General features: G+C 45.7%; 1 protein-coding gene across 3 annotated transcripts in view; it reads right to left on the bottom strand.

Moving 5' to 3' along the window:
- The window catches only part of PPM1B (protein phosphatase, Mg2+/Mn2+ dependent 1B), a 101,814-nt gene extending 74,917 nt beyond the window's left edge, over positions 1-26,897 (bottom strand). Inside the window, exon 1 of one of the 3 annotated variants that reach the window (XM_068233018.1) lies at positions 26,815-26,897. The gene's annotated coding sequence lies outside the window, so the exon portion shown is untranslated. Of the gene's footprint in view, positions 1-24,898; positions 25,228-26,814 lie in introns of those variants that run through there. The other 2 variants (XM_068233016.1, XM_068233019.1) reach the window with 2 other exon arrangements.
- Between the last annotated feature and the right edge of the window lie 641 nt (positions 26,898-27,538).

Below are 27,538 nucleotides of genomic sequence, written 5' to 3'. Positions count from 1 at the left end.
CTGATCCTGCTGCTGCACAAGTCCCAGCCATGCTAAATACTATTCCCCCTCCAGGCCGCCATGGATGGTGAATGAAATAATTCGGCTTCCAGCAATTGCTGGAAGCCGAATTATTGGGCTTTAAAAGTCACTTCAGCTCCGTCTGACGGCGCCGAAGTTACTCCCTGTGCTCTGCTATAGCCGTAATTATTATTACGGCCTATGGTGGCGCCGGCTGTGTCCAAGTCTCCTGCGCTGGATTAACAGTGTTCGTCTGGGAAGGCTCCACTGGAGTAGACAGTGGTTACTTACAAGCCAATGCGGGTTTGAGAGTACATATTTGCATCCAATCCTTGCACTCATATACACTGCACTATATAGGGGGCTCCTGATGCGTACATAGGATGTTGCCAGCGGTGAGCCAAATCCTCACCCTGCCGCCCGCTCAAATCCCGAAAAATTACTCTTGCAAAGCACTAGGACAGCAGCCAGCTTTGGCACGTTCTTTGGAGCTACCTACTTTCTATAGTAACCCTTTAAAAAAGGCCCACTATCGCGAAAAATTGTAAAAAAAACTTTAAATACACTTAAACATAAAAAGAAGCAGGTTTCTTCCAACGTAAAATGAGCCATAAATCACTTTTCTCCTATGTTGCTGTCACTTACAGAAGGTAGTAGAAATCTGACAGAACCGGCAGATTATGGACTAGGCCATCTGTTCATGGGGGATTCTCAGCAAGGGTTTTATTCTTTATAATCTGTTTTTACAAATCAAGGTTCAATAAAAACATGGCCCATAACCTACAGAGAAAAATGCAGCAGCCAAAGACCTTTGAAATCGTTGCTGATATGAGGTTTTACGTCACTGTACAGACAAGACAGCCAGCAGTGCTCTGTAGATCAGTTCTGCAAGGAGCCAGTTAATTTTATGGTCATGATGGTGATAAGCTCTCACAGGCTCAAAAAGTACCCAAGGTGGATTTTATAGTGATTATAAGACACAGTGGCATGTTCTGTGCACAATGGCATGCCTCTGTGTCGTCCTGGTGCTGCTGCCCCCCCCCCCCCCAAAAAAAAGTTGCTAGCCTCCTTTTCCCCCTTCTGGCTATCAATCACCAGTTCCCCTGCATCCTCCATGCCTTGTTCCCCCGCCTCCTCACTCCACCTCAGTCACCTTGCTCCCCGCTAGTTTCCTCCAATCGGCATCTAAGCCATGTCTCAGGAAGTGCTTCTGGGTTGCAGCCATCTTGGATTCTTCCGATGATCGGAGAAAGAACGGGGCCACTGAGAGCGGTGCAGATGGATCTGGGAGGTGGTGTAGAGCAGATAGTGTTCGTTTCTTTCATTTTTTTATGCTGCCTCGGGTTCTCTAAGTAGCTAAGCAATGTTTGAGGAATGTAATGTATAGTAGCAAATATATCGGCGCCAAGGGACAATGGAACCGCCGCTGAGAAGAACAATGTCCAAGTTCAGAAGTCAGGCATACATCAAAGGTCAGCGCAGGTTTAGAAAGTCATATGTAGGGAATGGTAAATTCTTCACCACAATATATCAAACGCTCAGAGGTAGGTATCCGCCAAACATCAAAACTAGAAAAGGCTTACCAGCTCCCAACAACCCACATTATAAGGTTGTAAAATGACTCAGGTCACAGATAACGTCCAGGGAACATCAGACGTCGTGAAGATCCAGTGCACATCCGTATGGAGGTAAAGTTTCAGGAATTTATATAGGAAAACAAAAATGGCAATATCTAAGCGTAACCAGTTTATTTAGATAAAATTTCTTTAAAAAGGCAGTAAATAGAAACCGATAACTCACATACAGGGCCCATAAACTGGGAACCCCGGAAGATTAGCGCGCATGTAATGGTCAATCGTAGATCAATAAACAATGGTGCCGCCTGTTACCTCCCCGACCGGTTTCGCAGTCCTGCATTATCAGGGGAGAAAAGGCGAACTTTGGTGGTGGTGAAGAATTTACCATTCCCTACATATAATGACTTTCTAAACCTGCGCTGACCTTTGATGAATGTTTGAGGAATGGGCCCACAGTAGCAAGTGCACAAGGCATACACTAGCATGAAGCTCATTGGCTAGCTACTTCAACTCCAGTGAACGTGCTCATTTTAAAACTCAATCAACCTCTCCCTAACCTCACTAATATTATAAATGGGGAAGTTTGTTACTCGATCACGCAAAAATGGCTGAACAGATTTGAGTGAAATTTGGCCCACACATAGTACATTACCTGGAATAACCTATAGGATACTTTTTACCCCCATAGCCAAAAAGTGGGTGGAGACAAATACAAATTTCTGACACTTAATGGCACAAGCTTCAAACCTGGTATAGTTGGTCATTGGGTGACTGGGGTTCAAATTCAGAAAAGGGGTGGAGCCACAAACAGCCAATCAGATTAGTTTCATTTTAATGCAAATTGATGCCAAATACCGCAAAGCTCACAAGCTTGGTCAATGAGTAATTGTGCATTAAGGTTAGAAAAAGTGGGCGGAGGCAGCACCAGCCAAATACACCGGGCCATCAGCTAGTCTGGGTATAAGTCACGGTGAGGAAACCCGCGTGGAAGGGTGTACTGCGCATGTGGGCGTGGCCTGACTCAGCGAGGAGGGCGCACAATCTGCATCTAGCTGACTGTTATACCCAACATTACCTCCAGGGGGTGTGAGCTTGGGCCGGTCAAAAACCATATACTTGGCATAGACTGTCGAAACAAGCTCAGCATACGACTGGTTCATGCAGGGTGTGCAAATGTATGAGGCCGATGACCAACAAGCTGATTTAAATGGGGTGGGGGGGGGGGGGGGAAGGGGTATTTCTAGGAACTGTATGTTATTACAGGTCTTGTGCTAAATAAAAAGTTTTCTAATTTGCTACAATCAAAGCAGCAGGTTTATTATAAGGCTTATTGGTTGCTAACGCCAATCCTTTGGAGGTCAGTTTTATTAATGAAGCAAAGCGGAGGTCAGAATACTGGTTTTGATGGGCGCAGAATGCTTAGAACTGAGATTAAAAACCGCCTCATCAGCAACACAGACCATATAGTCAATTACGGGCCTGAGTTGCCCCTCTTCCATGTAAGCAGCAGGTATGAAGAGGTGTGGCCCAGAGATGCATAATGTCTGTCAGTCAGCTTCACAGCAGGTGCTGACGCAAGCTTTGCAGTTACACAATGGAAAAGGCCAGCTTGTGGCAGTCATTGCAACTAAAAGGTTACTGTATTTTAAAGGGGTTCTCTGGTATCTTAAAAAAACACCTGACACCTGGGGCTTCTATCGGCCCCCTGCAGCTATAATGTCCTGCGCTGTCCTCCTACGATCCTCCATTCCCCACCGCCGGTAATTATTCTTCTAACTAGAAGTTTTCATGTACTGCGCAGTAAGCTTCAGATGACACGCATGGTAGAGCGCACACGTGCAGCCACAGTTCTATTCGTCTAGTTAGGCGAATAATTAGCAGGTTACTGGCGGCGGGAAACAGTGCATCAGAGGACGGCGTGAGACGTTCCAGCTGCAGGGGGCCGATAGAAGCCCCAGGTAAGTGTCAGTTTTAGCTTTTTTAAAGATACCATAGAACCCCCTTAAAATCAAGCTAATGGAGTAAACCGTGTTCTCCCCACACTCTTAGCCGGGTGCTCCACTCGGCTACTTTTGGTGAGCACCCGGCTGTCATCAGCTCTCCTCCTCCTATGCTTGTAAGCAGAGTTGCACCGAACCTGCATTTTCTCATCAATTCCCCACCCAGCTACTTTTTCATGCCACCTGGGTGGAGAATATTTCTTGGGAGAACACAAACATGCTATTTGCAAAAGTCAGAGAATTTAATTTTACTGAAACCTCAAAAGGACTGCAAGCCTGAATACCATTCCACCCTCAACAGCGCCGACCTGCTGTCTCTAATGAGGCACTGCCGAGTCCCACAAAGTTGAAGGGTATGGCAGCCCAGCCACTCCCGTGCAAACTAGGATCCCACCTGGTCTACAAGCCAAAGGACTGACATCCGCAGCATAAAAGCACTTTCAATGTGTCGTTTAGCCACCCAATTGTCGGAAGTAAACATCTTCCGCCTTAAAGTGAACCTAAACTGAGAAGGATGTGGATTTTTCCTTTTAAAATACCAGTTCCCTGACTCTCCTGCTGATCCTGTGTTTCTAATACTTTCAGCCACAGCCCCTGAACAAGCATGCAGATCAGGTGCTCTGACTGAAGTCAGACTGGATTAGCTGCATGCTTGTTTCATCAGCAGGACTGCCAAGGAACTAGTATTGTCTCAAAGGAAAAAAATCCATATTCCTCTTAGTTTAGGTTCCCTTTAACTACTTTGGCCTCCTGGCCGTACTAGCTACGCCCAGGAGGTCATATGCGCGTATGCGCGCTCCCGGCCGCGGTTCGTTAGCCTGGCAATCAGTGAATCGGGCTATGGTGCCCAATCACTGATTCCTCTCCCTCGCTGAAAAAGAGACAGCTTATCTCGGCAGCTGCGCTTTTTCTGGCTGTAACGTCCCCCATACGTCGCTCTAAGCCTATGTTACGCTTAGAGTGACGTCATGTAAACAAACTCATGGCCGCCATCTTGTGGCCAAAAAGTAAAAACAAAAAGTGAAAAAAATAAAACTCAAGACACATTTACATTATAAAACTATGGCATACATCCCACCCTCCCAAAAATACCCAAATAAAATGTTTAATACAAAAAAACAAAACAAAAACATTACAATAAAAAAAAAAACATGTAAATATTTACCTAAGGGTCTAAACTTTTTTAATATCAATGTAAAGATGAAATGTTTCAAAAAAAAATTTTATTTTAAACTTGTAAATAGTGATAGATGCAAAATGAAAAAAATTCACCTTTATTTCCAAATAAAATATTGTTGCCATACATTGTGATAGGGACATAATTTTAACGGTGTAATAACCGGGACATATGGGCAAATACAATACGTGAGTTTTAATTATGGAGGCATGTATTATTTTAAAATTATAATGGCTGAAAACTGAGAAATAATGATTTTTTTCCGTTTTTTTCTTATTCTTCCTATTAAAATGCATTTACAGTAAAGTGGCTCTTGGCAAAATGTACCCCCCAAAGAAAGCCTAATTGGTGGCGGAAAAAACAAGATATAGATCAGTTCATTGTGATAAGTAGTGATAAAGTTATAGGCTAATGAATGGGAGGTGAAAATTGCTTGGATGCATAAAGTGAAAACGACTGAAGGCTGAAGTGCGCAATTCTTAATTTTACTGGTAGCGCGCCCAGGCTATGCATATGCATAGGTAGGTTTTAGTTAGTGTTAGGTCCCCTCCCATGGAGGAAAGACTTCTTCGACAGTGGGAGGGACGAGTACCTAACAAATTGCATTGCAAGCTGTTAGTGGAAACTAACATCCTCCAAGTGGTAGACAGGTTGTATGTGTGCTCATTGTGTATTTGTATCCCATGAGTGGGGTCTGCACTTTTTTGCAGGTAAGCATTCATCTGTTTTTAAGTAGCGCTGTTCATTTCTTTGCTAAGAGAGTTTATAGCCACACGAATGTCAGCAGTTAGGGCTCAGTCACGCTATGTGGGTTGAGTTATGGCGCACTGCACATAGCGTGCATTAAACATGGTAACACGAGTCCATAGACACTTTAGCATTCACAGTACAGCTGTGCGTTGCATTTCAATGTGTTGGGAGTGATGAAATCGCACTGCAGCGCACAGTAATGGATACTACGTGTGTTTCAGCACATGGATCAGGCAAAGAAGCCCCATGAATGAGCAGGCTTCCTTTCCCTCAACCTCAATTCAGTGTTTTGACAATGTAGTGTAACGCATAGAAAATGTGTGGAAATGCAATGAAATGCACAAAAACACATAAACAAATGCATGCATGTTAATGTATTTCAAATACATTTACAAGTGTGAATGAGAGCCTGGTAAAGAAATAAAATAGGTATAGAAAGTTACGGTATGTCCAAGGGCACTTGCCCTTGGACAGTCACAAGTGCGTGCATAAGACCACCACCAGTGCTGGAAGATTGCAAACATCTGCAATCATCCAATTTATTAACAACATTCATGGGAAAGATCCAAGTCCTCTTTTTTTTTTAATCAACTTAGAGCTGGCCGGGGTGTCCAACTCAAATAGAAAGTGGGCCAAAATTGAGGTCTGGGACCAAGTCACAGGCCGATCTCAATGTCTAGAGGCCACCTCTTCCCTTTATAGAGTTCTGTGGTGTCTAATAGTCCCCCTCCATCCCCTGATGTTTAGTAGTCCTCAGTCCCTCCCCTATACAGTTCTCTGTAGTCTAGTGGTCCCCTTACCTCTCCTATACACAATGTCCTGCTATCTAGTGCTGTCCCCTTCCCCATATGGCTTCTCTGGTGATCTAGCTAGGGCTCACCCTCCAATATAGCTTCTCTGGTGGTCTAATCAATGCAAAGAGGGCCAAATCTGAGGGCTCCGAAGGCCAAATTTGGCCCATGGGCCAGGGTTTGACATGTATGACAGAGGCAGGGAAATTGTCAGATCGTCACTCAACCTGATGCAGGAAAACAGAAAATCCCAGTCAGTACTTGGTGCCTCCTTTCCCGAGAAAAATCTTTACCTTTTCTCAAATAGATCAGGGGGCGCTGTATGGCTGATATTGTGGTGAGACCCCTCCCACAGTGTGGTGTCATGACCATGGTCCTGACAGTTTCCTGTCTGTGAGCCTTGTTGCATTGTGGGAAATAACAGCTGTTTCCAACTGCCAAGCAACCAGTATCTCCCTCTGTGCACATGTATAACTAGAATAAAAAAAAAAAAACAACAACACTGCATTGTTAGGGGGTGTGGTTATAGATAATGGCCTCAATTCACTAAGCTTATCTCCTGTCTTTAGTAACGTTTCTAGAGTTCTCACCATGGTGACGAGGCATGTAGTATTCAGGAAACATCTTACCTCAGGCAAACCTAAAGTTTACTCTTCTGTCTAAGATAACTCTTCAATCCTTAAAATAACTCCAGAATTCTAAAGTTAAAGACAGGCTGTTAATTAACTGCATGTGAAAAAAACTACAGAGGAGGTCCCAACTACAGAGGAGGTAACTTAAAGAGACTCTGTAACAAAATTGTCAGCCTTATTTCTTCTATCCTGTAAGTTCCTATACCCGTTCTAATGTGGTCTGTGTTACTGCAGCCTTTTTCTAGTTGCACAGTGGCTGTGTTATCTCTGTTATATGATCTAATCTTCTCTCGTCTGTCGGCTGAGGCTGGAATGTGCTGCACTGCTTGTCACTGGCAGACGCTATACACACCCTCTCCAAGCTCTGTATGAGTCAGAGACTGAGCTACTCTCAAGCCTATCACACTCTAGTTAGAAGCCATGTCTTTTGTTTGTAAACACTGCCTAAAAATGGCAATTACAAGCCAGGATTGCAGCAGGGAGTGGGAGAAACAGCACAGAGGGGCCCAGGAGAACATAATGAATAGAATGGTATGCTTTTTATTGTAAGAATTTTAGAGTACAGATTCTCTTTAAGAAATGAAGAGAAAAGATAACGCTCTCACTGTGTGGAAGTAAGTTTTCTCTTGCCTTATCTCCAGCATGATCTTAGTGAATTGAGGCCAATGGCAGTTGGCGCAGTGTTTTTTTCATGTCTGCCAGTAGTAAAGAGGATTACCTGCAGGCTGATTGTGGGTCAATCAATATGAACAAAATTACCAAGGCTGTTGAGTCTGTACTGGGAGACATCTAGCAGCCCACTCCAACCTGAATTAAATCGGAAATACTTCCTGTTTTAAAGGGAACCAGAGACGAAGCACCCTATATATCAGTGGGTACATTAGAGAAAATACCTGCCCTGCTCGATTTCATTATTTACTGTTCAGATTGCTTCTTCTCAACCCTGATAAAATCCCCGACTGAGCATTCAGTCTGGCTTTGCTATAACGACTCCGCTATAATGATTCCTGAGCAGAGCCACAAGGGGGCAGGCTTGGGCTTGAAAAGACAGCACAGAAGACAGACTCAGCTCTAAAGATTCCTGAACAAAGCCAGACTGAATGCTCAGTCGGGGATTTTATCAAGGGCGATAAGAAGCAATCTGAACAGTAAATAATGAAACAGAGAGCATGGTAGGCGTTTTCTCTAATGTTCCCACTGATCTACATGGTAAAATACATGAGGGTTCTTAGTCTCTGGTTCCCTGTAAAGGCATACTTCAGTCAAAATAAAAATAATATTTTTACTCACCTGGGGCATCCCTCAGCCCCCTGAAGCTGTATGGTGCCCTTGCAGCCTGGCTCCGATCCTCCTGTCCCCGCCGGCGGCTACTTCCAGGTTCGGAGACACCAGCTGACAGGCTGGGAACGCGAGTGATTCTCCGCGTTCCCAGCCGCTATATCACCCTCTATGCTGCTATAGCGTATAACATATACATCATATAAATCACGTTCCCAGCCGAACCCGGAAGTAGCCGCCGGCGGGGACAGGAGGATCGGAGCGAGGCTGTGAGGGCACCATACAGCTTAAGGGGGCTGAGGGATGCCCCAAATGAGTACATTTTTTATTTTGACTCAAGTATTGTTTTTAAGCAGTAGGATTAGCCATGCTATGCCAGGGGGAAAAAAAAGAAAACATACATACATATGTTGATAAATAAATACTTGCTCTACTTCTATAGCCGATGTATTGTACTGTCTACGTTTTGAGTTTAGTGAATTTTATATGGTAAAATTAAGAGAATTCTGTTCCTGGTGGGAACCAGGTCTTTTGCCCACAGTTTAGGCTAAATACTGATGTAATTTCTTCCCTTAAATTTTTCTTTTCTCCTCCAATCGCCGAATCACCTCAGCCTTGCTTCTAAACACAAGTGAGCAGAGGATTATGTTTCAGCTAGGCAGGGAAATACATGGAAGAGGAGGATTATAGATAAAAAGAACCCCCAGCATGCAACTGTTTGGCAATGGCTAGTAAAGGGCCAGTGCTCCGAAGTTTTGTGAAAACTCCAAACCATAACAGCAGAAAAATGTTTGAAAGTTTTGAATGCAGGATTAGCATCTTGATCACTTATTAATACACTCAGACGAGTTCCTGATGAAAATTTGAATTTTATGGTGACAATCCCGCTTTAAGAAAGCAAACATATTTTGCACAGCATTTTAGTAAGGGAGCTTTTTGGACTACTGTAGCCCCTCACACACTCCAATGAGTTCTGGTTCACAAGGAGCTTGCTGGTTAGTCTGTATAAACATCATCAAACTCAGAGTCCGACTATGAAACCACCGACTCCACAGACCAGCAAATTACAGTACACGGCCAATATCAATAATTTCTTGATCTCTCTCCTATTTAACTTCTCACATCGCAACGTATTAATTTATTTTTTTCCCCCTTTTCGCTAAAGTTCCTCTTTAAGTTATTATAAGTTAATAAGACTCAATGGTAAAAGCTACAGGGACCCTTCACATGTGAGACTGCCTTCCATTGAAATACAGCTCGGGTCTGTAGGTACCTTTGGCCTGGTTCCTCGCTGAAAGTGTCTGTGCACCGAATACTTCCTGTCTAAGGCTTTACATAGCCCTCTACGTGATAATGCTAACTGCTGCATTATTTTTAGCTATCGCTCCCTGATGCAGGTCAGCATGTAATCTGGAGTATGGGCTGTAGAGAAGAACATAGAAACCTTTCATTAAACATGCTTGACTTAAATACACTCCCCATATGAAGCTCTTCCCATGCTATTAATAAAAAAAAAACAAAAAAAAAAACTATTGAACATAAGTTTTGTTAGTCATGGGAGCGCACATACATTCTATTCTCCAGCGCAAAGGTAATCTCACATAGTATAACGTGCACAGCCATAAGATCCTGGGCAGCAGTAGTAGGCTTGAGGAAGATCTAGGAAGCCATATGGGGGAGGTAAGGGGAAAGCACTAGACCCCAGGGAACTGTACAGGGGAAGGAGGACCACTAGACACCAGTGAACTGCATAAGGGTTGGAGGGGAGGCCCTTAGAGACCAGGGAGCTTTGTAAGGGAGGAAGGTGACCAGTAGACATTGAGCTTGGCCCACGACTTGGTCCAAGTTTACAACTTCGGCCCACTTTGTATTGGAGTTTGACACCCCTGATCTAGGAAGCCGCTAGACTATTCAAAAATGATTTAGCACCTAGATCTTGTGCAGAGCTGTACAGAGTATACATAGTCTATAAAAATATAGATATATATTCTATCGGATTTCTCTGTTTCATTTCAGTATCCAAGCCTTATTGCACATGATTAACAAGCCAACCCCACCATTGCCACATAACACCAATCCTTTGCTCACTACACTGGCTACCCATAAAATGGAGAATCCTCTTCAAAATTGGCATGCTAATATTCAAATCCCTACATGACCTAGGCCCCGGATACCTGAAGGATTCGTTGCAACTGCGTCACACCTGCCACAACCTCAGATCAAAATAATCCAATAACTTGCCCACCCCCGGAGTTCAACTTTCTGTCATGCTGCTCCTACCCTTTGGAACGCCTTGCCAAACTTAAGACAGCTCCAGCCCTGGACACGTTTAGCTCAAAACTGAAAAAGCCACCCTTTATTCTGCTCATTTGTGATTTGTGTTGGTTTCTTAAACATTGCGCCACAACCCCCCCTCCCACAAGAAAAAATAATGATCTACCTATCATATGCAGGGAATGCTATCAGAAATGCAGACCACAAATGCTAACCCTCCCTCCCCCCGATGCAGGGGACTATACTTCAGGTTAGGTCAGTGATCTCCCCAGAAAAAAAAAAAAAAAAAAAAAAAAAAAAAAAAAAAAAAAAAAAAAAAAAAAAAAACTTTCCAGCCGGCAGGGACGAGCTTTGGATCAAATTTGGATGAAATCCGAAAGAGTTTCAATCAGATTTCATCCTCTAAGTAGTGCAGCTGAGTGGGTGTGTGTTAAAGGGACTCCGAGCACCTCTCATGGGCATGCCTTTAAGCCAGATGACTTTCAACAAAGTCGTGCTATGACCCCTCTGGAGGAGCCTCTTGCAATGGCCATGCGTGTCACTTCCCCTTCCTGCTATATTCAGTGATGCACTTCTCTAACAGAGAAGACTGGGGTGACCCGGAAGTTATAACATAGCCAAGAAGGCAGCTGGGATTTTTAAATTGAAATCGAACAAAAATTAGTTGGTGTACAACGGCTACAGAATGGTATGCATCTTTAAGTACTTTGCAGTACTGGTCGGAGTCTCTAGGCATACCCATGAGAGGTGCTCGGAGCACGGAGTTACCCAGCAGCCTTCTTTAACCCGTCCCACACTGCTGTCATGTGACTACAAACTTCCTCCATCCGAGTTGAAGGAGGATGCGTAGTAGTCACGTGACGCGGCTGGGAACGCAGCATTGGATGGGTTAAAGAAGAAGGATGCCACCCGCCTCCCTCACCTACCTGCTCAGCTGCACTAATTAGAGCATGAAATACGAATGAAACTCATTTGGATTTCATCCGGAGCTCATCGCTGCCAGCCGGGTGGCATGAAAAAGCAGCCAGGTGGGGCGAGATGAGAGAAGCATAGGAGGAAGTGAGCTGGTAACAACCGGGTGCTCACCAAAACTAGCCTGGTGGAGCACCTGGCTAAAAGAGCCTGGGGAGGGGGGAGGAACACTGCAGGTGTTTTGGTGCCACACTTGTTACAGGTGTAAACATCATGATGGCCACACTTTTTTGATGACTTGTGAGATGGGTCCCCAGGCCATGACAGCCACCAAGGGGAGGCAGGAGGAGGGGTGTGAATATTGGGGCAAGCACACCAAAATTTTGCAGGGCGGTACCATGAATTGTAGTTACCCACTGCTTGGCTACATTTAAAGGGATACTGTATGGGGGGGGGGGGTCGGAGGAAAATGAGCTGAACTTACCCGTGGCTTCTAATGGTCCCCCGCAGACATCCTGTGCCCGCGCAGCCACTCACCGATGCTCCGGCCCCGCCTCCGGGTCACCTCTGGAATTTCAGACTTTAAAGTCAGAAAACCACTGCGCCTGCGTTGCCGCATCCTCGCTCCTGCTGATGTCACCAGGAGCGTACTGCGCAGTCACAGACCATACTGGGCCTGTGCGTACTGCTCCTGGTGACATCAGCGGTAGCGAGGACACGGCAACGCAGGCGCAGTGGTTTTCAGACTTTGAAGTCTAAAATTCCAGTAGTGAACCGCAGGTGGGACCGGAGCATCGGTGAGTGGCTGCGCCGGCACAGGATGTCTGCGGGGGACCATTAGAAGCCCCGGGTAAGTTCAACTCATTTTCCCCCGACCCCCTACAGTATCCCTTTAATTGGTCCATGTTCATGCCGCATATATTAGTATAATCCTGCATAAACTTAGATTTGAATCTTATTGTCACCAGCAATTACATTTTTTTTTAATGAAGTCTTGGCTAGTTTTCTCCCGAGAGGTGTCACTCCCTTTTTTTTTGTTTTATTGAAGACTTTTGCAGAAGATGAAAATAACATACTTGCATCATATTGCTTACGTTATTCATAGACATTTTGACAAGCAGTCATAGGTAGGTGAAAGTCGTTTGAGCAGGTACAACGCTGCAGCTATTAACATGAACCCCACAGCTATACATCATCAAGTTAACATGTACATAGATCTAGGATAGATAACAAGCTATAACATATTAAGAGAAGGCATCTCATAATCCAAGGAGCCCAAACCCGAATACATGAGTTCTAGATTGCAGTAGGAAAGGTTCTACATATGGTAGCACCACCACAGTACATCTAGATGGGAAAACGCGAGGGTACTTCCAGAATTTAGCAATAAGGTGTCGATTATCCTCACAAAGTAAGGCTATCAGTTTATTTTGACATTTGGTGACATTAACGAGTCTTGCTAAAATAGGGCCATGAATTTTTAAAGGGGACATCTGGTCAAAACAGGCATCCCAGAAAATCTGAATGACTGGGCAGGACAGTCAACCATGTTCTGTGCCTGGAGTGGCACAAGGAAAACATAGGCTAGAAGCGGAAGGAAATATTTGAGATTTTATTAGGAATCAAGTACCATTCATAAAAGATTTTGAAACCTTTTCTTTAAGGCTGCTTTCACAGTGGGACGTTACAGGCGCACGTTAGAGCAGCCTGTAACGCAGCCCACCGCACAGTAATGAAAAATCAATGGGGCTGTTCACAGTGCGGACGTTGCGTTACATTGTAACGCTGCGTCACAAGACAACGTACTGCATGCAGTACTTTGGACGCGGCTGAGCCGCGTTAGACTGCTTGCACATGCTCAGTAATGTTGGGGAGGAGCGGAGAGCGGCCAGGCACATGGCTAATTAATATGCACTGCACGTTGTGACGTGCAGTGTTTACTTCCTGGAGCAGCCGCTCTGTGCGGCGATTGGCCGGCGGGACCACGTGATGCCGCATGCGCACAAGAGTACGCATCACGGCATCACTGACGCCAGAGTGAGCTGCACAACGCGGCTCACTCTGACGTCCAGATTCAGCACCACCAGGCGTTGAGTTAGGGGGACGTTATGCGACCTTAACGCCCCCTCTAACGCAACATCCTGGTGTGAAATTAGCCTAAAGGATACCCGAAGTGAAGTGACATGATGAGATAGACATGGGTATGTACAGTGCCTAGCACACTTAACTATGCTGTGTTTCTTTTTTCTTTCTCTGCCTGAAAGAGTTAAACATCAGGTATGTAAGTGTCTGACTCAGGTCTGACTCACTCAAGACAGGAAGTGACTACATTGTGACCCTCACTGATAAGAAATTCCAACAATAAAACACTTTCCTAGCAGAAAATGGCTTCTGAGAGCAGGAAATAAAAAAGGGTCAATAGTTCATAGATTTTAGCTTTGGCATACTTCAATGAATGTGTCATTGAGCAAAAACAAGACAGTTAAAACTTCAAAAAGTAGATTTAAACTTAAAACTGTGGAATATCTTCAAAAGTAAGTTTTAGGAGGAGAAGGAAGATCGATACAAGAGTTAAATTCATTTGTTTATTTTCGCTTCGGGCGTCCTTTAACGATGATCTTATTAGACCCACAGGCCATATCAGTGAAAAACTCCACCCAGTTGTCATAGGACTCGATGGGAGAGGCTAGGTTGCCATTTATCTATGGTAAGGGGTGGTTGCAGCAAGGGTTCACACTCTGCTGTCCATTCTGTCTGCTAAGCTTGTGAACACAGAAGTATGATTGCCGCTTACAGAGTTTGGGACTCGATGCACTGAGTGACAGCATAGAGCCAGGTGCTCTGGCATACTCTACTCACCTAGTGGACTCTTGGGGGGGGGGGGGGGGGGGGGGCTGGAGAGGAATAAGAGGCAAAGGAGACACTCTGAAAAATTGGTAGTCAAGCAAATCAAGACTTACCATTTCTTAAAGCAAAGATTGTCCTTCCACCCCTACCACACACGATCATGTCGGGTAACAAAACAGCTTAAAGATAGACCGTAAAGGAAACCAAGGACTGAACTTCATCCCCAATCAGTAGCGGATACCCCCTTTCCCATGAGAAATATTTTCCTTTTCTCAAATGGATCATCAGGTGGCTCTGTATGGCTGATGTTGTGGTGAAACCCCTCCCATAGTGTGATGTCAGGACCATGGTTCTGACATCACACTGTGGGAGCCTTGTTGCATTGTGGGAAATAACAGCTGTTTACAACTACCAAAAAAGCAGCATCTCCTTCCACTATCACCTGCCAGCAGTAAAAATGTCACCATGTGATAAATGTCAGAATGTAAATCAGGAAGAGGAAATATTTTACAATGGGCAAACACTGACTGCTTAAAGGGAAGGTCCAAGCAAAAAAAAAAAAAAAAAAAAAAAAAAAAAAAAGAGTTTCACTTACCTGTGGCTTCTACCAGCCCCCTGCAGCCATCCTGTGCCCTCGTAGTCACTCACTGCTGCTCCAGTCCCCCGCCCCCAGCTAGTTCTGCTTCTACCAGCCCCATGCAGCCATCCTGTGCCCTCGTAGTCACTCACTGCTGCTCCAGTCCCCCGCCCCCAGCTAGTTCTGCTTCTACCAGCCCCATGCAGCCATCCTGTGCCCTCGTAGTCACTCACTGCTGCTCCAGTCCCCTGCCGCCAGCTAGTTCTGCTTCTACCAGCCCCATGCAGCCATCCTGTGCCCTCGTAGTCACTCACTGCTGCTCCAGTCCCCCGCCGCCAGCTAGTTCTGCTTCTACCAGCCCCATGCAGCCATCCTGTGCCCTCGTAGTCACTCACTGCTGCTCCAGTCCCCCGCCCCCAGCTAGTTCTGCTTCTACCAGCCCCATGCAGCCATCCTGTGCCCTCGTAGTCACTCACTGCTGCTCCAGTCCCCCGCCCCCAGCTAGTTCTGCTTCTACCAGCCCCATGCAGCCATCCTGTGCCCTCGTAGTCACTCACTGCTGCTCCAGTCCCCCGCCCCCAGCTAGTTCTGCTTCTACCAGCCCCATGCAGCCGTCCTGTGCCCTCGTAGTCACTCACTGCTGCTCCAGTCCCCCGCCACCAGCTAGTTCTGCTTCTACCAGCCCCCTGCAGCCATCCTGTGCCCTCGTAGTCACTCACTGCTGCTCCAGTCCCCCGCCCCCAGCTAGTTCTGCTTCTACCAGCCCCATGCAGCCATCCTGTGCCCTCGTAGTCACTCACTGCTGCTCCAGTCCCCCGCCCCCAGCTAGTTCTGCTTCTACCAGCCCCATGCAGCCGTCCTGTGCCCTCGTAGTCACTCACTGCTGCTCCAGTCCCCCGCCACCAGCTAGTTCTGCTTCTACCAGCCCCATGCAGCCATCCTGTGCCCTCGTAGTCACTCACTGCTGCTCCAGTCCCCCGCCCCCAGCTAGTTCTGCTTCTACCAGCCCCATGCAGCCATCCTGTGCCCTCGTAGTCACTCACTGCTGCTCCAGTCCCCCGCCCCCAGCTAGTTCTGCTTCTACCAGCCCCATGCAGCCATCCTGTGTCCTCGTAGTCACTCACTGCTGCTCCAGTCCCCCGCTGCCTGCTTTCTGACCTCGGAGGTCAGGGCCACATTGCGTACATTTTTACGCATTCCAGCTAGTGCAGGAACAAAAATGTACGCATTGCACCACTAACGCGTAAAAATGTATGTGTTAATGTTCCTGCACTAGCGGGAGTGTGTAAAAATGTACGCAATTCGGTCCTGACCTCTGAGGTCAGAAAGCTGCCAGCGGGGGAATGGAGGAGCAGTGAGTGACTACCAGGGCACACGATGGCTGCATGGGGCTGGTAGAAGCCCCAGGTAAGTGAAACTTTTTTTTTTTGCTTGGACCTTCCCTTACACTGCACGTTCTCCCGAAAGTGCAGCATGCTACGGCGTTAGAGTGGCTATAGCCGCGTTAGACTGTTTGCACATGCTCAGTGGGGGGCGGAGAGGAGGCGGGGAGAGCCAGCTACACTAGCCGCGCACATGGCTACTTAATATTCACTGCACTGGCGGCCGCTGATTGGCCGGCGGGACCACGTAATGCGGAGTGTCTCGCTCCGCATCACGTGGTCCCGCTGGCCAATCAGCGCCACTCTGGGAGACATAGGAATCGAGCCGCCTAACGCGGCTCACTCTACCGTCCTCACTTGCAGCACCATACGTTGTGTTAGGTGCACGTTATGCGACCTTAACGTAGCACCTAACGCAACGTCTTGGTGTGCAAGTAGCCTTAAGCAAAATAAGAACAGTAACCGGTGGTGATAAAAAAAAATGAATATTCCCGGTGGAGGACCAGAGGGTGAGAGTCTCTCTGGTCCCCAACACCATATTAAGTTATAACCACTCTTACAGAGTAATAAAGTCATGTCACCAACTGTCTCGGGTCTCACAATCCTATCCCTATTATAGTTCTATACCCATCATAGTCCAGGGCCAATTTATATCTCTATGTTTTTGGGTTGTGGGAGGAAACCAGAGCGCATGGAGGAAACACATGCAAATTCCATTCAGAGAGTGCCCTGACTGGGGTCCTAAGTGAACCTAGTACCCAGCACTGTACAGTTATGGTATAGCAGTATTCAGGGGGTGGAAGGGTATGATGTCCCCCTCCCCCCATAGGAATGGTTTCAGCTGCTCGACTTTACAGCGATGCTACCATAATAAATCACAACTGGATACATTTTTTTTTATATAAATGTGTGCATGGTTGGTGGGGCTACTGGACCCTGGCCAGTAAATCCCTGTGGTATTGTATATGCGCTGCATGCTGGTAAATGTATTTCATGGATGCTAATCCAGAGCTTAAAGTGAACCTGCAGACTAAAAATCTAAGCAGAACTGAAAAGGCTTGGTGTTTCTTTAACAGTTTCACAGCATCAGAAGTTTTTTATACCAAAGCATAATTTTTAGCTGTATTTTTAGCTAAGCTCCACCCATCAAAGAAAACTGCCTGGGCTTTTTTTCCCTGATGCTGTGCAAAGGATGATGGGATTTCCCATGTTATTCATGTTGCCTAGCAACTGGGAGGGGTGATCAGCACACGACAGTTGGAACTGTGTCATGCTCCCGGTCACCTCCTTTCAACCAAAAAGATGGCTGCCCTCATAAAAATCAAACATTGCCTGTTCTTTTAAAACAGGGTGGGTAAGAGATTATATTACCTATTTTAATTAACATAACTTTATGACAGTATGTTTGTATAGGCTGAAGTTCCTCTTTAACCGCTTCAGTACCCGCGGTCTCTGGCCCTTTAAGGACCAGAGACCACTCATACGAGAACATACCGACAAATCACCGCTACAGGCATTCACGATGCACATCCGTCACCTCAGCCCACCCACTCTGCAGTCTCCACGACAGCGGATCTCTGGAAGCCAGGCAGGACACAATTTCATTGGCTCCTGACCCTGTAGACTGAACAGTCTACATTTATTATGTATTTATATAGTGTAGCCATCTTCCACAGCACTTTACAATGTACATCATCAAATACTGTATATACTCATGTATAAGCCTAATTTTTCAGCTCAAAAAAAATGCTGAAAAGTTACCCCTCGGCTTATATGCGGGTCAGTGGAGCAGGTTTTGTTACTGGCAGAGGAGCACAAGGATTGTGCACTAGTGATCCTGCTCTTACCAGCTGTCTCTTTGCTGGGGCAATTCCCCTCATCCCCTGCAACATGGTGTGCAGAGTGCGCTGCTCAAGACTACCTGTGTCCCCTGGCTTGTGGAGCGGAGCGTGATCGGGGATTCTTCCTGTGCGGCAATCGCTGTGTCTCATATCTATGTCATCTTAAGACACAGCAGTATCATCCTTGGGGCACATCTGGCTACGGGGAGAGGGTCTCACGCAAGTTTTTCCTGGTTTCTGAGGGAAAAGCGAGTACCTCTGCTTACACTCGAGTATATACAGTAATTGTACCTTAAAGAGAACCCGAGGTGGGGTTCTGACAATGCCATCTACACACAGAGGCTGGGTCTGCCTATACAGCCTAGCCCAGACATGGGCAAACTTGGCCCTCCAGCTGTTACGGAACTACAAGTCACACAATGCATTTGCCTTTATGAGTCATGACTGTGGCTGTCAGACTCCTGCAATGCATTGTGGGACTAGTTCCTTAACAGCTGGAGGGCCAAGTTTGCCCATGCCTGGCCTAGCCTCTGTTGCTATCCAGATCCTGCGCCCTGCTATACCTCATAAATCACAGCCGTGCTGTGCGGGCTGTGTTTACATCTGTACTGTCAGTCTGCTGCTCCCTCCACCTCCTGCATAGCTCCGGTCCCCTCCTGCGTCCCGTCCCTTCCCTCCAATCAGCGGTGAGGGAAGGGACTCAGGCGGGGACTGGAGCTATGCAGGAGGCGGAGGGAGCAGCAGACTTGACACTATAGAGGTAAACACAGCCCGCTGCGACATGCTGCATGTCGACAGCACGGCTTTGATTTATGGGGGATAACAGAGCGCAGGGGCTTGGGGGAGGGGGGGGATTGGGATATCAACAGAGGCTAGGCTGTATAGGCAAACCCAGCCTCTGTGTGTAGCTAGCATTGTCAGAACCCCACCTCAGGTTCTCTTTAAGGCAGTGTTTCTCAACATTATTTTGGAGTGCGCCTCTTTTGAAGGCCTGTGCTCACCAAGTACCTCTTGATATAGTGGAGATTGTACCCCTTGACACATTTAAAGAGGACCTGAACTTTTGCACAGGACAAAAGGAAAGCAGAGAAATGCACCCTGTATGTATTTAACGCGTTTAGCCTGTCTAAATCACACTCACCTGTGGCTAATCACCTGTGGTCATCATCTGTGGCTAATCACAACTGTAATTTGATTTCAGCTGTGTCAGCTGGTCATTTGTAAACACAGAAGGTTAACCCTATGTCTGCTTCCGTGAAAGCAGGAAGTAGACACTGCAGATTTATTGCAGGATTTGTATCAGCTGTAACAAAGAAATGTTTTTTTTTTTTAAGTTATGTTGTTGCTTATCTTTTAGAACAAAGAGGAAGTTCTGAGTTCAAGTCCGATTTAATAGTACTACACATTAATTGTCTTTAAACAGTATCCAAGCATTTACTCATAAATTATCTAAAATACTAATTTGGCGCTCATCAAGCACAATGTTCTGAAAATCTTAAAAAGGGTGTTATACCTAAAACCCAAGTATCCCCCCCCCCCCCCCCGACCCATCAGAAGTACGCCTCAGGGTGCACATACCACTGGCTGAGAAACCAGGCCTGAGGCCACACTTAGCGGTCACGGTGTGGTGTAACGGCCAAATTGTAACGCGGCATGCCGCAATGCACCGGCGTTCACAGTGCGGGGTGTGCATTGCGATAGAACAGGTGGAGTGAAGCTTACTTTTTTATTGACTGCATGCTTCACCTTACCCGACAAAACAGCCATAACGCGCTGCTGTCCAAATCCTTTACATTGCACCGTGTCACAATCCGTTGCAACAGTCACTGTGAACATGACCTTAGAGGAACTCACAAAACCATTCCCTACCAAAGTCTGTAACACATTTTTAAGCGCTCAGACAAACTAGAAGCTCTTTTCTGAGCACTTTTTGGCCTCCACAGTTCTCTGAGAGCTTTTTAAGAAAAAACTCGATTTTAATGCAAGTCATTGGAAGTGATCACAATAAAATCGCACGATTTTACTGCATAATTATGTCAATGGGAGTGTTTTTTTTTTTTTTTTTTTAAACTCATTAAGCTCAGGAGTCCAAAAAGTGCTCAGAAAAGCACTTAGTGTGTCTGAGCCCTAAGGACTCAACCCCACTACAGCAATTTTGTGAGCGTTTAAGGAGAGATTCAAAACACTACCGACTTCCCGCTAAGCTAATGTTAATGGATGGGCCAAATTCCACTGGAGTGATTGCGATTACCAAATCGCTAAACTCAGGACATGCAGCATTTTTACAGTTTAGCGTTTCTGCAATGTAAAGTATATAAGCGCTGGTGTAATCTCATCAAAACCTACACGGAGCGATTTTGCTAGCGTTTTTACATTACTGCACATTGTAAAAAATTAAAATTAATTGAAAGGACCAATCAGAATTAAAACGCTAATCACTACACAATCGCTAGCAAAACGCTTACACTTTTAAAATTGCTACCCAAATCGCCAGAAAATGCTCATACTAAACGCTAGTGGTTGCAATTAGCGATAGCGATTTGTAGTGGGTTTCAAGCCTTAGGGTGTGCTGGATGATCCACTGGTGGGACATAACTTGTAAAGAAAAAAAAACAAAAAAAAACACATTTTTAGATGTGGGAGGAAAAACAAGTGACCCACACAAACATTGGGAGAACCTCTGAAATTCAAAGGTTATTTACATATTGATGACAAACTCCATACAGACATGTCCTGGGTCAAAAGTGGAGCTGCAAAGCATGTCATCCTCCCATCATGACAGAATGCCCTGCTTGGCACAGCCCACCAGCCCATCTGCACCGGGATTGGCAATAATCACATGAAGAATTTCAGGGAACAGCAAGGCACTAGTCTACTTGATGGGACCCAGCAGGGAAGAGTTTTCCAATCCAGGGCTGTGGAGTCAGTACAAAAATCATCTGACTCCAACTCCTCAGTTTATGAAACCACCGACTCATACCTAAAATTACTTCAACTCCACAGCCCTGCTCCTATCACAGCACCCTCCATAATGCAAAGCATTGTAATTGGCCAAATAGTGTGACCATAGTTTATCACAACTGGAGTACAAATGTATGACATTTTCAAAACATTAATTAATTGTTGAATGGGTTTCATGACACCTTATTTTCCACAAAGCACCCCTGTTGCGAAAAATTGGAAAATGTAAAATATATTATTAATATAGCGCCAACATATTCCACAGCACTTTACAAAACAAATATGTAAACACATACAAATAATGCTTCATACACATTTGAGATAAAAGTCTTTGCAAAAAAGGGAAGATCACAGACCAATTTTACCCCCTTCCATGTAGTATGAGAGCCATACTCTACACAGTCTATTCTATGGAGCTGCACTCCCCATCAGACAGAAATCTTACCCCCTTCCATGTAGTATGAGAGCCACACCTACACAGTCTATTCTATGGAGCTGCACTCCCCATCAGACAGAAATCTTACCCCCTTCCATGCAGTATGAGAGCCACACCTACACAGTCTATTCTATGGAGCTGCACTCCCCATCAGACAGAAATCTTACCCCCTTCCATGTAGTATGAGAGCCACACCTACACAGTCTATTCTATGGAGCTGAGCTCCCCATCAGACAGAAATCTTACCCCCTCCCATGTAGTATGAGAGCCATACTCTACACAGTCTATTCTATGGAGCTGAACTCCCCATCAGACAGAAATCTTACCCCCTTCCATGTAGTATGAGAGCCATACCTACAAAGTCTATTCTATGGAGCTGCACTCCCCATCAGACAGAAATCTTACCCCCTTCCATGTAGTATGAGAGCCACACCTACACAGTCTATTCTCTGGAGCTGCACTCCCCATCAGACAGAAATCTTACCCCCTTCCATGTAGTATGAGAGCCATACCTACAAAGTCTATTCTATGGAGCTGAACACCCCATCAGATAAAATCTTTGCAAGATGCTGCACACACAGATGCCCGTACACACTCAAAAGATCTGTTCCTGCAAAATGCATTCATAGTCTATGAGATCTGCAGATCATCATACACACCTTGTTTAACAGACTTCATCTGCATATCTGCCAATCATCTGCAGATCTGAAAATCCATCCTGGTGGATCTGATCTGCAGATGATTGTCTGTTAAACAAGGTGTGTAGGAGATCTGCAGAGCTCATAGACTATGAATGCATTTTGCAGGAACGGATCTTTTGCAGGAATGGATCTTTTGCAGATAATGATCTTTTGAGTGTGTACAGCATCTGTGTGTGCAGCATCTTGCAAAGATTTTATTTGATGGGGAGTTCAGCTCCATAGAATAGACTGTGTAGGCGTGGCTCTCATACTACATGGAAGGGGGTAAGATTTCTGTCTGATGGGGAGTTCAGCTCCATAGAATAGACTGTGTAGGTGTGGCTCTCATACTACATGGAAGGGGGTAAGATCTCTGTCTGATGGGGAGTGCAGCTCCATAGAATAGACTGTGTAGGTATGGCTCTCATACTACATGGAAGGGGGTAAGATTTCTGTCTGATGGGGAGTTCAGCTCCATAGAATAGACTGTGTAGGCGTGGCTCTTATACTACATGGAAGGGGGTAAGATTTCTGTCTGATGGGGAGTGCAGCTCCATAGAATAGACTGTGTAGGTGTGGCTCTCATACTACATGGAAAGGGGTAAGATTTCTGTCTGATGGGGAGAGCAGCTCCATAGAATAGACTGTGTAGGTGTGGCTCTCATACTACATGGAAGGGGGTAAGATTTCTGTCTGATGGGGAGCTCAGCTCCATAGAATAGACTGTGTAGTTATGGCTCTCATACTACATGGAAGGGGGTAAGATTCCTGTCTGATGGGGAGTGCAGCTCCATAGAATAGACTGTGTAGGTGTGGCTCTCATACTACATGGAAGGGGGTAAGATTTCTGTCTGATGGGGAGTGCAGCTCCATAGAATAGACTGTGTAGGTATGGCTCTCATACTACATGGAAGGGGGTAAGATTTCTGTCTGATGGGGAGTGCAGCTCCATAGAATAGACTGTGTAGGTGTGGTTCTCATACTACATGGAAGGGGGTAAGATTTCTGTCTGATGGGGAGCTCAGCTCCATAGAATAGACTGTGTAGTTATGGCTCTCATACTACATGGAAGGGGGTAAGATTCCTGTCTGATGGGGAGTGCAGCTCCATAGAATAGACTGTGTAGGTGTGGCTCTCATACTACATGGAAGGGGGTAAGATTTCTGTCTGATGGGGAGTGCAGCTCCATAGAATAGACTGTGTAGGTATGGCTCTCATACTACATGGAAGGGGGTAAGATCTCTGTCTGATGGGGAGTGCAGCTCCATAGAATAGACTGTGTAGAGTATGGCTCTCATGGAAGGGGGTAAAATTGGTCTGTGATCTTGCCTTTTCCAAAGACTTTTATCTCAAGTGTGTATGAAGCATAAGAAGTACATTTCTTCCATATTAAAATGAGCTATAAATAACTTTTCTCCTATGTTGATGTCACTTACAGTAGGTAGTAGAAACCTGTCAGAACCGACAGGTTTTGGACTAGATCATTTCCTTATGGGGGATTCTCAGTGGTTTCTTTATTTTCAAAAGCTTTGCATGAATGGCAGTTGCTCTGTCCAACTGCCAAATCCGTGTCTAACGAGCAGGTAGGCCGGCAAGCATATTTGTATAAATCCTTTTCAGGGAGTATCATTATAAAGATTAAAGGCCATGCTGAGAATCCGATCCTCACCTCATCTATACACAGGTCGGCTAGTGTCTCAGCTAGGTGAATTCCATGTAGCTAAGACACAAATTACCCCACCTGGGCATGCGTGAGGTTACCTGCAAAACATGCACCGTTGGGGAGTCACAAAAACAGGTTTGAGAAACACTGGACTATGACCAGTGTTTTAGAAGGGTAGGGTATTAGAATGTGAGCTCCGCTGAGGACAGTCAGTGACATGACTATGTACTCAGTAAAGTGCTGCAGAAGAGGTCAGTGCTATATAAATACATAATATGGTAGGACAATAGACTAAGCCTATGGAGGGTTTACAGTGTGAGCTCCTCTGAGGAACAGTTAGTGACACGACTACATACCCTATACATCAGTGCAGAAGAAGAATTCAACACTATATTAATACAAAAAAAAAATAATAATTATGCAGGAGGGTTTTCTAACCAACCGACTTCAACATTTACAATTTTTTCCCCCCCAAAACTGCAGCAATTTCAAACATATGTAGGTTTAAAGAGGAACTCCAGTGAAAATAATGTAATAAAGTGCGGCATTCTTACAATAATGATGTATAAATGATTTAGTCAGCGTTTGCTCCTTGTAAAATCTTTCCTCCCCCTGATTTACATTCTGACATTTATCACATGGTGACATTTCTAGCGCTGGAAGGTGATGTCAGTGGAAGGAGATGCTGCTTGCTTTTTTGGCAGTTGGAAACAGCTGTTATTTTCCACAATGCAATGAGGACCACAGACAGGAAACTGTCAGGACCATGGTCCTGACATAACAGTATGGGTGGGGTTTCACCACAATATCAGCCATACAGAGCCCCCTGATGATCCATTTGAGAAAAGGAACAGATTTCTCACGGTTAAGGAGATATCAGCTACTGATTGGGATGAAGTTCAATTCTTGGTCACGGTTTCTCTATAAATCGCTCAATTTCTTGCAAGCTTCCAATCAACCCCCTAAAAAATTGCATCAGATCGGTCAAATCTAGGTAAAATGTAATTGCAGCGTGTGTAGCCACTGGCAAGGCACGTGTGACAGGCAGAGGCGGCCCGGGCCCTGGGTGACCTCTCTGCTGTCAGGGGAGGAGGCGGGGAGGGGGAGTCAGGCCACTTACCTAGCGGTACAAGCTCCAGTGGGCCTCCTCCCCCACGCTGCCGGCCTCGCTACTCGTTCTGGGAGCTCCCAGCCGCCTGTTACACGCGATAGGCCGCTTCTCCCCCCATCTCTTCCGGTCTCGGCGCTGTGTGCTCGGCTCGACGCTCGGTGTTTAATACTGCGCATGCGCCGACTATCGCGCAACCGCAGTTCGGCCGCGCGCGGCACGCTGGGTCGGCTGGCGAACCCGGAGACGTCGCGGTGCCAGCGCTCTGACGCTGCCGCGCGGCCAATCCAGGCGCAAGGGGGGCGGGGCGCAGGAGGCGGTATGGCAGTGCGCCTGCGCGGAGCTCGGGCTGCGAGTGTTTTGCGCCTTAGGATTTGGACAGCGGGAGGACGTGAGGAGGTCGCGCTGTCATTTTGTCTAAGCGCGATGTTGCCTTGAGCCGGCGCTGGATTGGCTGTGAGCGCTGTCAATCAAAGAAAGTCGCAGCGCGGTTGGCTGGGGCAGCTGTCAGAGCTGAAAAGGGGGCGTGTTTGTCGTGAAGAGGAGGGGGCGGGAGGTCGTGCTAGCGAGCCTTCGATTTGTGATTGGCTTGCGGCTTGATAGGCGCTGGCGGCGGCCAATGGGGTGACTGGAATCGGGGAGGGCGCGAGGTAAGAGCGAGAGCGCTGAGAGGATGTTGTTTTCTTCATTGTGAAACTGCGGAGGGGAGGGGAGGAGAGAGCCCCGGATGTAACATGAGATCATCGCCAGCCAATGAGGGCGGCGGGTGACGTCATCGGCTTCGCCAAAACATCTCGCATGTTTGACGCTGGCTGGCGAGGAGGGGGCGTGGCTAGAATGTCAGGGAAAGTTTGTGAGGGGGAATGTTCCAGCCTTGTGGAGGAGATTCCAAGCTGAGAATCTTATGTTGACACACAGAGGCTCACCTGTCACTGGCTCTGACATGACATGGCTGCTAAGGGGGAGTAACCAGTCCAAGAATCCTGCCACTCTCCTACACATTATTTCTATATTTAAACAGGAACTCCGGGGAAAATAATGTAATAAAAAAAGTGCTTCATTTTCACATTTATTATGTATAAACGATTTAGTCGGTGTTTGCCCATTTTAAAATCTTTCCCTGATTTACAGTCTGACACTTATCACATGGTGACATTTTTACTGCTGGAAGGTGATGTCAGTGGAAGGAGATGCTGCTTGGTTTTTTTTTTTGCAGCTGTAAACAGCTATTTCCCACAATGCAATGAGGTTCACAGACAGGACACAGTCAAGTCCATGGTCCTGCCATCACACCGTGAGAGGGGTTTCACCACAATATCAGCCATACAGAGCCTTTTTGAGAAAAGGAATAGATTTCTCATGGGAAAGGGGGTATCGGCTACTGATTGGGATGAAGTTCAATTCTTGGTTACAGTTTCTCTTTAATCTACATTTGTTGTTTTTTGTTTTTGTTTTTTCTACCTATAAATAATTTACAAAAACTGCTGCGCACTAATGATTCTACAGTGTATCCATGAAACCACTGACAAGCAAGCAGTCCAGATCTCTTCCTCTAGCTGTACAGAGCTCAGCAAACCGCTTCTGCGAATCACCATCACACCCAAAGCAGTGGTCACTCACCGTTACGTATGACCCTTTGTTAAATGGGTCTTCAGCGCTTATGGGGTCATCTGGCCGCCCCCTGCCATACAAGGAAGTCTCTTCCACTGCTCTCAGATCACTGCAGAACCATATCAACTCAGAAAGACATAATCAAAGCTTCCATAGCGTAAAATTGTAAAAACACTTTAAAGAGGAACTGTCGCGAAAATGCTAAAATTGAAAACACATAAATAAGAAGTACATTTCTTCCAGAGTAAAATGAGCCATTCATTACTTTTCTCCTATGTTGCTGTCACTTACAGAAGGTAGTAGAAATCTGACATTACCTGACAGGTTTTGGGCTAGTCCATCTCTTCATGGGGGATTTTCAGCATGGCCTTTATTATTTATTGATATTCCCTGAAAATGATTAATACAAAGATGCTGGCCAGCCTCCCTGCTCACTGCACACTATTTTGGCAGTTGGAAGGAGCAACTGCCATTCACTAAGTGCTTTTAAAAATAAAACCCACCAATGAGAAGGTGGGCTAGTCCAAAACCTGTCGCTTCAGTCAGATTTCTACTACTTACTGTAAGTGACAGCAACATAGGCGAGAAATAATTTATGTTTTATTTTACTCTGGAAGTACTTCTTAAAATATATATATATATATATATATATATACAGTGGGATGCAAAAGTTTGAGCAACCTTGTTAATCACCACAATTTTCCTGTGTAAATCGTTGGTTGTTACGATAAAAAATGTCAGTTAAATATATCATATAGGAGACACACACAGTGATATTTGAGAAGTGAAATGAAGTTTATTGGATTTACAGAAAGTGTGTAATAATTGTTCAAACAAAATTAGGCAGGTGCATACATTTGGGCACCACAAAAAAGAAATGAAATCAATATTTAGCAGATCCTCCTTTTGCAGAAATTACAGCCTCTAAACGCTTCCTGTAGGTTCCAATGAGAGTCTGGATTCTGGTTGAAGGTATTTTGGACCATTCCTCTTTACAAAACATCTCTAGTTCATTCAGGTTTGATGGCTTCCGAACATGGA

Source organism: Hyperolius riggenbachi, chromosome 4 (assembly GCF_040937935.1).
Source record: "Hyperolius riggenbachi isolate aHypRig1 chromosome 4, aHypRig1.pri, whole genome shotgun sequence".
NCBI lineage: Eukaryota > Metazoa > Chordata > Amphibia > Anura > Hyperoliidae > Hyperolius > Hyperolius riggenbachi.
Note: the sequence above shows the minus strand (reverse complement) of the source record. Positions and strands in the feature narration are given on the sequence as shown.